The following is a 15,347-nucleotide window of genomic DNA, read 5'->3' as shown; positions in this document are numbered from 1 at the left end:
AAGTTTTGCTGCAGATGTAACAATTTTCATGTCAAGTGTCCTGCAAGTTCCATTAGACTAGCCCTTATTCCATCTCTACATTAGAATATAGCAGTGTCTAAAATCTCTACAAAGAGAGAGGTGTAGTAGCACAAAAAATCTGTCAGCTTCCACAGCAATTCACTTTCCACAAGGATGAAGTGACCGAGGGCAAGGTCGCCCATGTATATCCATGATCTGGCCCAGCAAAACTTCCACACTCAGATTCTATTTTAACAACCGTATCTTTACTGTTATACATTTTCCTTAACACAGCAAAACACAATAATAGACAGTACAAAATATGCCTATTCACAGAGATAACGTGTAATAACAAACTGTCCCTCACTTTCCCTATCCACACGTTACCAGTTCCTTTGTTCCAAGAGGTTATCTTCCCACGTCGCAGGCCTGTCTGTCACTGCAGGGGGACGCTCCAGCCGAAGAGAAAAACAACAGGGATTAAACAAAACTCCGTCCCTCAGGTCCAGACTGTAGTCCTTGGGGTTCAACAGGTAAGGGTGGAATGTTCGGCCTCTCAACAGAGGACCCGCTTACAGTTCATGGGCTCCAGGGTCTGTGAAGATGTCACCGTTGGGTGCTCCGCAGTGTGGGAGCTGGGAACAATCTGGATGTCAGCTTCCAAGAGATAGCGGTCATCCAGGCAATCTTCTATATCGCCTCTACAGGAGGACGCCAGCACGCACCGACCTCTCTCTGCACACACCAGTTTCCCGGGCTCCCTATTTCCCTCCCCTTCCTGTTCACATGACATCACAGGGGGAAGTTCTGCCAATACAGTTTGATTCTCTGTAATCACATTCGGCATAGGTATAACTTCTGGCCACACGGGGGCAGTGTCTGTCACAGATTCTATGTCAATGATAATAGAACAGTCACAGCCGGCGAGCTCACTACAAGTATGAATTCAGTTCTATCCAAAAGTGGGAAGAAGAAGTTGGTCTACGAGAATCGCATTTACTTATTTTCCAAACGAACAGCTGACGATGTCCATTCCATCTGGGTGTGTGAAAAACGGTCGACTTGCAAAGGACGTGTTTGGACCAATGAAGCATCTGGTGAAGTGGCGAAGTGGTGAAAGTAACCAATCCCCACATCCACGCAGCACAAACAGCAAGACCTGAAGCAATCTGACTTGTCAATGAGGCCGTCACCAGGGCAAGAACAACGCAGGAGACCCCACAACAGATTCTCACAGAAGTAATTTCAGGAGCCCATTCTAATGTTGTAGCACTTCTCCCAAAGAAAGCATCACTGAAGAGAACAATACGATTATCAAGGAAACTTGGCAATATTCCAAGGTTGCCCCAAACCCTTGATCAACTTGTTATTCCTCAGGAGTTCCAGGAGATCAATATTGATGGCATCCAGCAACAGTTCCTTCTGTATGACTCTGGTAAGCATTTAACATTTCCATCATGCAGAATTATTTCAAAATTTATTTTACACAAATGTGAAAAATTATATATTACAAAGTGCTGATATAGAATACTATGCAATTTTTTTGCCTTAAAGGTAAACTTTGAGGATAGTATAATGTAGGATGAGGCTTACTTATTCCAACTACCGTATATACTCGAGTATAAGCCGAGATTTTCAGCCCAAGTTTTTGGGCTGAAAGTGCCCCTCTCGGCTTATACTCGAGTCAAGGTGGGCGGCAGGGTCGGCGGGTGAGGGGGAGAGGGTGCTGAGGCATACTTACCTAGTCCCAGCGATCCTGACACTGTCCCTGCCGTCCCACGGTCTTCTGTGCTGCAGCTTCTTCCCCTCTTCAGCGGTCACGTGGGACCGCTCATTAGAAAAATGAATAGGCGGCTCCACCTCCCATAGGGGTGGAGCCGCGTATTCATTTCTCTAATCAGCGGTGCCGGTGACCGCTGATAGAGAAAGCTGCGGCACCGAAGACAGCTGTGACAGGCTGGGGCAGCGTCAGGAGCGGCGGGACTAGGTAAGTATTTTATATTCACCTGTCCGCGTTTCAGCCGCCGGGCGCCGCTCCATCTTCCCGGCGCCTCCATCTTCCCGGCGTCTGCGCTCTGACTGTTCAGGTCAGAGGGCGCGATGACGCATATAGTGTGCGCCACACCCTCTGCCTGATCAGTCAGAGCAGAGACGCCGGGAAGATGGAGGCGCCGGGACCGGACGCTGGGAGCTGCAAGCAAGAGAGGTGAGTATGTGTTTTTTTTTTTTTTTTATTGCAGCAGCAGCGACAGTGGCGCAGATTTATGTGGAGCATCTATGGGGCACAATGAACGGTGCAGAGCATCTATGGGGCACAATGAACGGTGCAGAGCATCTATGGGGCACAATGAACGGTGCAGAGCATATATGGGGCACAATGAATGGTGCAGAGCATATATGGGGCACAGCTATGGGACAATAATGAACGGTGCCGAGTAGGGTTGAGCGAAACGGGTCATTCATTTTCAAAAGTCGCCGACTTTTGGCAAAGTCGGGTTTCATGAAACCCGACCCGACCCCTGTGTGGGGTCGGCCATGCGGTACGCGACTTTCGCGCCAAAGTCGCGTTTCAATGATGCGAAAAGCGCCATTTCTCAGACAATGAAGGTGAACGCAGAGTGTGGGCAGCGTGATGACATAGGTCCTGGTCCCCACCATCTTAGAGAAGGGCATTGCAGTGATTGGCTTGCTGTCTGCGGCGTCACAGGGGCTATAAAGAGGCGTTCCCGCCGACCGCCATCTTACTGCTGCTGATCTGAGCTTAGGGAGAGGTTGCTGCCGCTTCGTCAGAAGCAGGGATAGCATTAGGCAGGGTCCATTAACCCCCAAACCGCTTGTGCTGTAGCGATTTCCACTGTCCAACACCACCTTCGGTGTGCAGGGATAGTGGAAGCTACATTTTTTTTTCTCTGCGCTGTAGCTCATTGGGCTGCCCTAGAAGGCTCCCTGATAGCTGCATTGCTGTGTGTACGCCGCTGTGCAACCCAACTGCTTTTTTCAAAGCACAAATCCTCTTGTTCCTTCCTTTCTGCACAGCTATCTTTTTTGTTTGTCCACACTTTTTATTTAATTTGTGCATCAGTCCACTCCTTATTGCTGCCTGCCATACCTGGCTGAGATTACTGCAGGGAGATAGTAATTGTAGGACAGTCCCTTTTATTTATTTTTTTTTTTTTATTCTCCCTACAAAAAATAAGTTGTGGGAGATTAAGATTGGCATTTCTGCTAGAGTGCCATCCCTGTGTGTGCCATCTCTCTCACATAGTGGGCCATAGAAAGCCTATTTTTTTTGGTTGATTTGGTTTCTAAATTCTACCTGAAAAAAATCAATAAATCAATCAGTGGGAGATAAATATTGGCCCCTGGGCTTGTGTGCCACTCCTGACTCCTGTGTGTGCCATCTCTCACTCAGTGGGCCATAGAAAGCCTATTTATTTTTTTTGTTGATTTGGTTTCTAAATTCTACCTGAAAAAATCAATAAATCAATCAATCAGTGGGAGATAAATATTGGCCTCTGGGCTTGTGTGCCACTCCTGACTCCTGTGTGTGCCATCTCTCACTCAGTGGGCCATAGAAAGCCTATTTATTTTTTTTGGTTGATTTGGTTTCTAAATTCTACCTGAAAAAATCAATAAATCAATCAGTGGGAGATAAATATTGGCCTCTGGGCTTGTGTGCCACTCCTGACTCCTGTGTGTGTCATCTCTCACTCAGTGGGCCATAGAAAGCCTATATTTTTTATTTTTTACTTTCTAAATTCTCCCGGAAAAAATAATTTTATTTTATTTGGTTTCTAAATTCTTCCTTAAAAAATCATTTTATTTTATTTTGTTTCTAAAGTCTCCCTGAAAAAAAAAAAATCAGTGGGAGATTAATATTGCCCTTTCTGCTTGTGTGCCAGTCTTGACTCCTGGGTGTGCCATCTCTCTCTCTCTCAAATAGTTGGGCACTGGGCCATAGAAAGGCAATTTTTTTTTATTTGGTTTCTAAATTCTCCCGGAAAAAATCATTTTATTTTATTTGGTTTCTAAATTCTTCCTTAAAAAATCATTTTATTTTATTTTGTTTCTAAAGTCTCCCTGAAAAAAAAAAATCAGTGGGAGATTAATATTGCCCTTTCTGCTTGTGTGCCAGTCTTGACTCCTGGGTGTGCCATCTCTCTCTCTCAAATAGTGGGCACTGGGCCATAGAAAGGCAATTTTTTTTTTTTGCTTTCTAAATTCTCCTGAAATAAAAAAAAAAAAATACAGTGGGAGATTAATATTGACATTTGTGCTTGAGTGACAGTCCTGCGTGTGTGGCATCTCTCTGATTTGGTGCCACAGAAAACAGAGTGTGTAACATTGTGCCTGATTTTCCTTGCGGTCTCACCAACCTGTTAAGGGATATCGAAATCATACTGAAGTTATAGCTCACCGTGTAAGTTGTTTGACAGCAACAAATACCGTTACTTTGGTTACGTTTTTAAAACAATGAGGAAGTCTGGTGGAAGAGGTCGTGGCCGTGGGCGTTCATTGTCAGCTGGTAATGATGGTAGTGGTAGTGGAGCATCAGGTGGTCGTGGGAAAAGAAATATTGCACCTAAGTCTGGAGCTGTGGAGCCAGGTTCGTCGTCTGGCTACAGAAGGCCTCGAATGCTCCCTTTTCTGGGAGTAGGAAAACCGCTTTTATAGCCGGAGCAGCAAGAGCAAGTTTTGGCTTACCTTGCAGACTCAGCCTCTAGCTCTTTTGCCTCCTCTTTTGAAACTGGTAAATGTAAAAGCAGCGAAGGATGCAGCAGGCGACACAACGGGTTACTCCATGGAGCTTCTTACACATACCGTCCCTGGCTTAGAAAGTGAAGCAGTTAACAGGCTATGCCCATTACAAGTTGAATCTGACATGGAGTGCACTGATGCACAGCCACAGCCAGACTACTATGCTGGTTCTTTGACTCAGACCACAACATTGCCCTCGCAGGGTACTGATCCAGAATCAGACCCTGATGAGACTATGTTGCCCCATCACGATCGCTCTACCACCGACTTACACGGTGACACAGACAAAGTTGCGCACGAGCTAGAAGAGGAGGTTATAGATGACCCAGTTGTTGACCCCGATTGGCAGCCATTGGGGGAACAGGGTGCAGGCGGCAGTAGTTCTGAAGCGGAGGAGGAGGGGCCGCAGCAGGCATCAACATCGCAACAGGTTCCATCTGCCGGGCCCGTATCTGGCCCAAAACGTGTGGCAAAGCCAAAAACTGTTGGAGGACAGCGTGTCCATCCGGTTAAAGCTCAGTCTGCAATGGCTGAAAAGGGATCCGAGGCTCGAAAGAGTGCAGTCTGGCATTTTTTTAAACAACATCCAATTGATCCGCACAAAGTCATCTGTCAAAAATGTTCAACTAGCTTAAGCAGAGGTCAGAATCTGAAAAGTCTCAATACAAGTTGCATGCATAGACATTTAACCACCATGCATTTGCAAGCCTGGACTAACTACCAAACATCCCTTAAGGTTGTAGCACCCTCGACCAATGAAGCTAGTCAGCAACGCTACATCCCTTCCGTCACTGTAAGGCCACCATTTTCCGCACCACCAGCAGTATCTGTGCAGGTTTCTTTGCCAGCCCAAAGCAGTCAGGGTCAGGGAATCACCAGTTTTGTAGGAGAAAATACTGCATCTAGGGCACCGGCGGAAAAAATACCGTCTCCAACCGTCTCTCAGTCTGCCATGTCCACCGGCACATCCGCTAGTTCCACGATCTCCAGCTCTCCAGTCCAGCTCACCCTACATGAGACTCTGGTTAGAAAAAGGAAGTACTTATCCTCGCATCCGCGTACACAGGGTTTTAACGCCCACATAGCTAGACTAATCTCGTTAGAGATGATGCCCTACCGGTTAGTTGAAAGCGAAGCTTTCAAAGCCCTGATGGAGTACGCTGAACCACGCTACGAGCTACCCAGTTGACACTTCTTTTCGAGAAAAGCCATCCCAGCCCAGCACCAGCATGTTAAACAGCGCATCGTCCATGCACTCAGGCAATCTGTGAGTACAAAGGTGCATCTGACTACAGATGCATGGAACAGTAGGCATGGCCAGGGACGTTACGTGTCCATCACGGCACACTGGGTGAATGTGGTTGATGCAGGGCCCACAGGAGACATCAATTTCGGGACAGTTGTACCTAGCCCACGGTCTAGTAAACAGTTGGCTGTAGGCGTTCGCACCCCCTCCTCCTCCTCCTCGTCCTCCCGCAGAAGCGAGAGCTCTTCCACAGACCGCAGTCGCCCAACCACTGCATCGGCAGCTGTCACTGTTGCACACCAGTTGTCCCATTATGGGCCAGCTACTGGCAAGCGTCAGCAGGCTGTATTGGCTATGAAGTGTTTGGTCGACAACAGACACACCGTAGAAGTTCTGTCCGAGTTCTTGCAGCAAGAAACGCAGTCGTGGCTGGGCACAGTAGATCTTGAGGCAGGCAAGGTAGTGAGTGATAACGGAAGGAATTTCATGGCTGCCATCTCCCTTTCCCAACTGAAACACATTCCTTGCCTGGCTCACACCTTAAACCTGGTGGTGCAGTGCTTATTGAAAACTTATCCTGGGTTCTCCGACCTGCTCCTCAAAGTGCGTGGACTTTGCTCACATATCCGCCGTTCGCCTGTACACTCCAGCCGTATGCAGACCTATCAGCGGTCTTTGAACCTTCCCCAGCATTGCCTAATCATAGACGTTGCAACAAGGTGGAACTCAACACTGCACATGCTTCAGATACTGTGCGAACAGAGGCGGGCTTTTATGTTTTTGTGGGAGGATACACATACACGGGCAGGCAGTAGGATGGCAGACATGGATTTGTCAGGTGTGCAGTGGTCGAAGATACAAGACATGTGTCAAGTCCTTCAGTGTTTTGAGGAATGCACACGGCTGGTTAGTGCAGACAACGCCATAATAAGCATGAGCATCCCCCTAATGTGTCTGCTGATGCAAAGTTTGACGCACATAAAGGATCAGGCGTCTGCACCAGAGGAAGAGGAAAGCCTTGTTGACAGTCAGCCATTGTCTGGTCAGGGCAGTCTACAGGACGAGGTAGCGGGCGAAGAGGAGGTGGAGGACGAAGAGGATGATGGGGATGAGTATATTTTTAATGAGGAAGCTTTCCCGGGGGCACTGGAAATTGGTGGCGTGGCAAGGCCGGGTTCTGGTTTTTTGAGGGACACAAGTGACGTAGATTTGCCTGAAACTGCCCCTCAACCAATCACAACCGCAGATTTGACAACTGGTACATAGTTACATAGTTATTAAGGTTGAAGGAAGACTATATGTCCATCTAGTTCAACCCATAGCCTAACCTAACATGCCCTAACATGTTGATCCAGAGGAAGGCAAAAAAAACCCATGTGGCAAAGAGTAAGCTCCACATTGGGGAAAAAATTCCTTCCCGACTCCACATACGGCAATCAGACTAGTTCCCTGGATCAACGCCCTATCAAGGAATCTAGTGTATATACCCTGTAACATTATACTTTTCCAGAAAGGTATCCAGTCCCCTCTTAAATTTAAGTAATGAATCACTCATTACAACATCATACGGCAGAGAGTTCCATAGTCTCACTGCTCTTACAGTAAAGAATCCGCGTCTGTTATTATGCTTAAACCTTTTTTCCTCCAACCGCAGAGGATGCCCCCTTGTCCCTGTTTCAGGTCTATGATTAAAAAGATCATCAGAAAGGTCTTTGTACTGTCCCCTCATATATTTATACATTAAAATAAGATCACCCCTTAGTCTTCGTTTTTCCAAACTAAATAGCCCCAAGTGTAATAACCTATCTTGGTATTGCAGACCCCCCAGTCCTCTAATTACCTTGGTCGCTCTTCTCTGCACCCGCTCCAGTTCAGCTATGTCTTTCTTAAACACCGGAGACCAGAACTGTGCACAGTATTCTAAGTGTGGTCGAACTAGTGACTTGTATAGTGGTAAAATTATATTCTCCTCATGAGCATCTATGCCTCTTTTAATGCATCCCATTATTTTATTTGCCTTTGTAGCAGCTGCCTGACACTGGCCACTGAATATAAGTTTGTCATCCACCCATACACCCAGGTCTTTTTCATTGACGGTTTTGCCCAGAGTTTTAGAATTAAGCACATAATTATACATCTTATTACTTCTACCCTAATTATACATCTTATTACTTCTACCCAAGTGCATGACCTTACATTTATCCCCATTAAAGCTCATTTGCCATTTATCAGCCCAGGCTTCTAGTTTACATAAATCATCCTGCAATATAAAATTGTCCTCCTCTGTATTGATTACCCTGCAGAGTTTAGTGTCATCTGCAAATATTGAAATTCTACTCTGAATGCCCCCTACAAGGTCATTAATAAATATGTTAAAAAGAAGAGGGCCCAATACTGACCCCTGTGGTACCCCACTGCTAACCGCGACCCAGTCCGAGTATGCTCCATTAATAACCACCCTTTGTTTCCTATCCCTGAGCCAGCTCTCAACCCACTTGCACATATTTTCCCCTATCCCCATTATTCTCATTTTATGTATCAACCTTTTGTGTGGCACCGTATCAAAAGCTTTTGAAAAGTCCATATACACTACATCCACTGGGTTCCCTTGGTCCAATCCGGAACTTACCTCTTCATAGAAACTGATCAAATTAGTCTGACATGAACGGTCCCTAGTAAACCCGTGCTGATACTGGGTCATGAGCTTATTCCTCTTCAGATACTCCAGTATAGCGTCCCTTAGAATGCCCTCCAGGATTTTACCCACAGTAGAGGTTAAGCTTACTGGCCTATAATTTCCGAGTTCAGTTTTTGTTCCCTTTTTGAATATTGGCACCACATTTGCTATACGCCAGTCCTGTGGCACAGACCCTGTTATTATGGAGTCTTAAAAGATTAAAAATAATGGTCTATCAATGACTGTACTTAATTCCTGCAGTACTCGAGGGTGTATCCCATCCGGGCCCGGAGATTTGTCAATTTTAGTGATTTTTAGACGCCGCCACACTTCTTGCTGGGTTAAGCAGGTGACATTTAATTGGGAATTTTTATCACTAGACATTTTGTCTGCCATGGGATTTTCTTGTGTAAATACTGATGAAAAAAAGTCATTTAGCATATTGGCTTTTTCCTCATCCTCATCCACCATCTCACCCAGACTATTTTTAAGGGGGCCAACACTATCATTTTTTAGTTTCTTACTATTTATGTAGTTAAAGAACATTTTAGGATTATTTTTACTCTCTCTGGCAATGAGTCTCTCTGTCTCAATCTTTGCTGCCTTGATTTGCTTTTTACAGAATTTATTTAATTTTCTGTATTTATTTAATGCCTCCTCACTACCTACTTCCTTTAATTCTCTAAATGCTTTCTTTTTGTCACTTATTGCGCCCCTTACAGCTCTATTTAGCCATATCGGTTTCCTCCTATTTCTAGTATGTTTATTCCCATACGGTATATACTGTGCACAGGTCCTATCCAGGATGCTAATAAATGTCTCCCATTTTCTTTGTGTGTTTTTGTGTCTCAGAATATCGTCCCAGTTAATTGCACCAAGATCCTCTCTCATCCGTTGGAAATTTGCCCTCCTGAAGTTTAGTGTCCTTGTAACCCCTCTACTACACATCTTTTTAAAGGATACATGAAAACTTATTATTTTGTGATCGCTATTTCCCAAGTGACCCCCAACCCTTATATTTGATATGCGGTCTGGCCTGTTGGTTAATATTAGGTCTAGCAGTGCCCCCCTTCTTGTTGAGTCCTGAACCAGTTGTGAAAGGTAATTGTCTCTCATAATTGTCAAAAACCAATTACCTTTGCTGGAACTGCAGGTTTCTGTTCCCCAATCTATTTCAGGGTAGTTGAAGTCCCCCATAATAATGACTTCTCCTTGAGTCGCAGCTTCATCTATTTGCTTTACGAGGATATTCTCCATTGCTTCCATTATTTTTGGAGATTTATAACAAACCCCTATCAGTAATTTATTATTTTTCCTCCTCCCCTTATCTCCACCCACAGGGATTCTACATTTTCATTAAATTCACCTATATTATCACACAGGATGGGTTTTAAGGATGATTTTACATATAGACACACCCCTCCCCCTCGCTTATCTGTATGGTCATTTCTGAACAGGCTATAGCCCTGCAAGTTAACAGCCCAGTCATGGCTCTCATCCAGCCACATTTCAGATATCCCCACCATGTCATAATTATGCTCCAACAACATTAGTTCTAATTCGTCCATTTTGTTGGCGAGGCTTCTGGCATTAGTATACATGCACTTTATGTTCCTCTCTGTACTTCTATTTCTTAAATTATTAACTGTTCTGACCCCACCCCCCATGCCACCGCCACCCCCAACTTCCTTATTTGTGCCCAGGTCTCTGTCTGCACTATCTTCCCCTCCTATAAAATGAATACCCTCCCCCCCAATTCCTAGTTTAAACACTCCTCCAACCTTCTAGCCATTCTCTCCCCCAGCACAGCTGCACCCTCCCCATTGAGGTGCAACCCGTCCCTAGCGTAGAGCCTGTAGCCAACTGAGAAGTCGGCCCAGTTCTGCAGGAACCCAAACCCCTCTTTCCTACACCAATTCTTGAGCCACTTATTAACCTCCCTAATCTCCCGTTGCCTCTTTGGCGTGGCACGTGGTACCGGCAGTATTTCGGAAAATACCACGTTGGAGGTCCTTGCTTTCAGCTTGCAGCCTAATTCCCTGAAATCATCTTTAAGGACCTTCCACCTACCTCTAACTTTGTCATTAGTGCCAATGTGCACCATGACCGCTGGGTCCTCACCAGCCCCTCCCAATAATCTGTCCACCCGATCAGCGATGTGTCGGACTCGAGCGCCAGGTAGGCAGCACACCGTTCGACGATCCCTGTCTTTGTGACAGATTGCCCTATCTGTTCCCCTAATAATTGAGTCGCCCACTACCTGCACCTGTCTGGCCTGCCCTGCTCTCCTATTTCCCTCCTTACTGGAGCAGTCACTCCTCCGGCTTTCAGAGGACATGCCTGGCTGCAGCAGTGCTACCCCTGTACTGGCACCCCCCTCATCTGCCAACTTAGCAAACTTATTGGGGTGTTCCAGATCAGGACTAGCCTCCCTGGCACTCTTCCCTCTACCCCGCTTCCTAACTGTCACCCAGCTTGCTACTTCATTGTCCTGTAGCTCCATCCCACCCCCCCCCCTCATCTGTCCCATTGAGCGTCTGCTCCGTGAGCAGAAGACTCCTCTCCATATTGTCTATGGATCTCAGTGTTGCCAGCTGCACATTTAGAGTCAGAATCTGGGTTTCCAAATGCACAACGTGCTCACATCTCGCACAGCAGTATGCACCCTCGATCGGCTGCTCAAGGACTGCATACATTTGGCAAGATGTGCACTGGATGGCATTAACAATCGTGGAGCACATTTCCTAATGGGGATTGCACCAGACAGAACAGTTCAATAAAAAAAAATAAAAAATAAATACAAAGTATTGATAAAAATCAGACAGCAATTCAGTAATTCCTCCCTTGGAAACTCCCTGACTCCAAAGTCACTGAATCACAAGTCACACTTACCGCCGTCCACACTTACGCTCAGGCCACACTCAGCTCGCTCACACTCGCTATGCTGAAGATTTATAGATTTTTTTTTTCTAGTTCCCCTCAACAGCAATCAACCTTGCTGTTCAAATGCACTTCCAAAAAGGACTTGAGCCCCAAACAGCTGCCCCTTATAAACCCTTAACTATGAGCCCCCACCCTAAGTTAACCCTTATGAATATAGCTACCCCCAATTCAGCAACTCACACCAATTCACACAGGTATTTGTTAAAGGCTTTCCAAATACCTCTTCACTGAATCACAAGTCACACTTACCGTATCCTCAAAAGGGACACACACATTACTAAAATGATGAACGATGACGATTACTGGTTGGCCTGCCTCCTTGATCCTCGCTATAAATGCAAATTGCAAAATATTATGCAACATGAGAACTTGGAACTAATATTAGCAACCAAACAATCAACTCTTGTTGACCGTTTGCTTCAGGCATTCCCAGCACACAGCGCCCGTGATCGTTCTCACACGAGCAGCAGGGGGCAGCAGAACAGAAGTGTTAGAGGTGCAGAAATCCAAAGTGGCGTTGGACAGAGGGGTTTTCTGACCAGGTTGTGGAGTGATTTTGCTATGACCGCAGACAGGACAGGTACTGCTGCATCAATTCAAAGTGACAGGAGACAACATTTGTCCAGTATGGTTACTAACTATTTTTCATCCCTTATCGATGTTCTACCTCAACCGTTATTCCCATTTGATTACTGGGCATCCAAATTAGACACCTGGCCAGAATTGGCAGAATATGCATTGCAGGAGCTTGCTTGCCCGGCAGCTAGTGTCCTATCAGAAAGAGTATTCAGTGCTGCAGGTTCAATATTAACCGAAAAAAGGACTCGTCTGGCCACCCAAAATGTTGATGATCTAACCTTCATTAAAATGAACCACAACTGGATTTCGAATTCTTTTGCCCCACCTTGCCCGGACGACACCTAGCTTTCCTATGAAAAGGTATTGCCTGTGGACTACTCTGAATGACTTTACCAATCTCGTAATTTGCAGCAGCTTATTGTCCAGCATACGACATGTTTACACCTCCCTAAATGGTCTGAAACTACGCAGAGGAGCCCAACCCTGTACCTAATGATTGCACCCTTTTGGTTTTTCTTTTTGTTGTAATGCGAGTGTGGCACCCCTAGGGGTATTTGCCACAAAAATAGTTACTGACAGTAAGTACAAATACTAAAATAGCAAGACTGCACTACCACCTCCGGCCAGAAGGGGGAGCTCCAGAGACTCCCCTTGATCCATTCTGGTCTGAGAGAAGAAATGGCAGTTGGGCCAAGGAGCTGATAGTGAGAGGTCATACAGTTGACTCTCTAACAGCCCTGTGACTGTTACCAGGCCTAAATCACCGGCCTGAGGAGAAGAGGGATAGAGAAAAAGGACATTGTGAGAACCGGGTAGCATTAATCACTACCCAGAACAGGCGCAAAGACGGATACCGGATCCGTGGCTGTATTCATTATATATAATACAGCAACCGGAAAAACGTGAGGTGATATCAGCTTCACTAGGGTCGGATGCAGCAACAGACACAGAGTTCAGCGGTACTCCCAGAGGGGGTAAACCGATAAAAGGACTCGGGTTGCCCGTCGAACCAGGACCCGGAGGGGACAGATTGGGCCGGCAGCCAGTTCACATACAGCAGCAGGGCCACACAGAAATTGCGCACAATAAGAGGCGAAGACCCCGGCAGGGTCAAAGTAACTCAGAGTTCCCATACAGACTCCGGTGACAGGACTGGTTGTAAATCCTTTTATGTTAAAGTAAACTGGTTAAACGTTTCAGTGCCTCAGTCTTTCATTTGGACAATAGCCATCTATCCAGGATCGAGATCGTCACCGCTGGGAGAACCTGCTGCTGATCAAGTAAGTGCCTGTCCCCTCATGATACCCCTTACACTGTGCATTGCCTGAGGCCACAGCACCGGGTCAAGCCACCCGTGACATCCCCCTCAAGAGACAGACTCCATTGGTCCAGTGCTGGGTATCCCGGTCTCCTGGGCGTCACAATTGGCGTCACGAACAGGATCTAGCCAGCCCGTATACCGGGTATTGTGTGCCGTGATTGGAGCCCAAAACTGTGAAAACTGGGATGAAAAATCTTGAAAATTGACTTTATTAAAGAAAAATCCATTCCCCATTGAAAACTATTGAAAGTGACTTTTCCCCATTGGTTATAATGGAGTAAAGATGGCCGCCATCCCCTGAGGTAATCACTTCATAACCGTTAGGCACGAGACTGTTAATTGAGCTACGCCATCACCTGAGCCCCAGTCTAACTGAAAAACTTCAGAATCCGCCATTACAGAGCGCGGTGGGTGGGAGCAGCAGGGGGCGTGTCATTGTGGGCGGCACCAAGCTGAGCGCTCTGACATCAGAGCAAGGGGAAAATCGATCCTGCTGCACAGCGGAACGAATCTACACTATCCCGACGGAAGCGGAGGACCGGAAGGGTCCGGATTAACTAAGGGGGCACAGTATGTCGCAGCACGGAGACGCCGCAGCACTCGGCAACGCTAATGCAGCTGAAAGACAGAGTGTCAATAGAGAGTCCGGCAGCGCAGCGGTGCAAGGAGTGGCGCCCATCATGCCGGTGCTGATGCCATATACCCCGGGTGGCCCATGGCTTCCAATGTATGAAGGTGAGCCTAATACCCTTGACGATTTCAGAGAAAAGATGCTGGCCCATTTTGACATGTTCCCTGTGGGTGAAGTTCAGCGTGTTAGTCTCCTGATGATGCAGTTAAGTGGCCATGCTAAGCGAGAAGTCACAGCATGGGCAGCTGATCTAAAAGGCACTGTTGAACGCATATTTGCTGGATTAAAAGCTACATTTGAAACCACGGCCAGCAGCAAAGCTAAAATACGATTCTTTAGTTGCAAACAAAAAGCTAATGAGGGCGTGAGAGACTTTGCCTTAAACCTGCAGGAAGCCCTTAAATCACTTACACTGGCTGAACCCATTTTTAACACCGGAGCGGATAAACTGCTAAGAGATCAATTTATTGAGGGACTCTACACCCCTTCTCACCGGGGGCATGTGAGCATGCTTGTTTTTAAGAACCCTGAATTGACATTTGCCCAATTAAAGGAGAGCGCTATACGTCTCCAGCTGGCAGAGGCACCTCGGGATCAGGATCCTGCGCAACCCATGGCAGAGGCACCTCAACAACAGGGAGTGCCAGTGACATCAGCTATGTCTGGGGCCATTGCTAAGCCCCTGGGGCCCAGTACTAATGAGGCTCTTCAACAAAAGCTTGACTCTTTAGCTGATGTTGTTGCTTCAATGGCTAAAACCATGCAGGAGATGAGAGGACACAAGATGGAGTTGGCAAACTGTAGAGAGGATGTTCCATGGATGAGACCCCGGAGATACCCGACATGGAGAGGACGACCCCGCGACCGCTACCAACCGGATGGACAGCCCATTTGCCGCCGTTGCCAGCAGCCGGGCCACTTTGCACGAGATTGTGATTTAAACGGGAATCCCCTGGGAATGCGGGCCGCTTCGCAGGAATGAACTTTCAAGGCCCAACACCCTGGCACGACAGGTACATCGGAGGACGACCCATTATCCCTATCGTGCTGGACGGAATTCCCCTCAACGCTTTGCTGTACACAGGTTCCCAGATTTCATCTATACCATATATCCTTTATAAGAGGTACTGGGCTGATGCAGATATTGATAAAGGGCCCTCTGATGTTGAACTAGATATATGGGCCAGTAATG

Source organism: Ranitomeya imitator, chromosome 7 (assembly GCF_032444005.1).
Source record: "Ranitomeya imitator isolate aRanImi1 chromosome 7, aRanImi1.pri, whole genome shotgun sequence".
In the NCBI taxonomy this organism is placed as follows: domain Eukaryota; kingdom Metazoa; phylum Chordata; class Amphibia; order Anura; family Dendrobatidae; genus Ranitomeya; species Ranitomeya imitator.
This window is presented reverse-complemented; position numbering follows the sequence as displayed.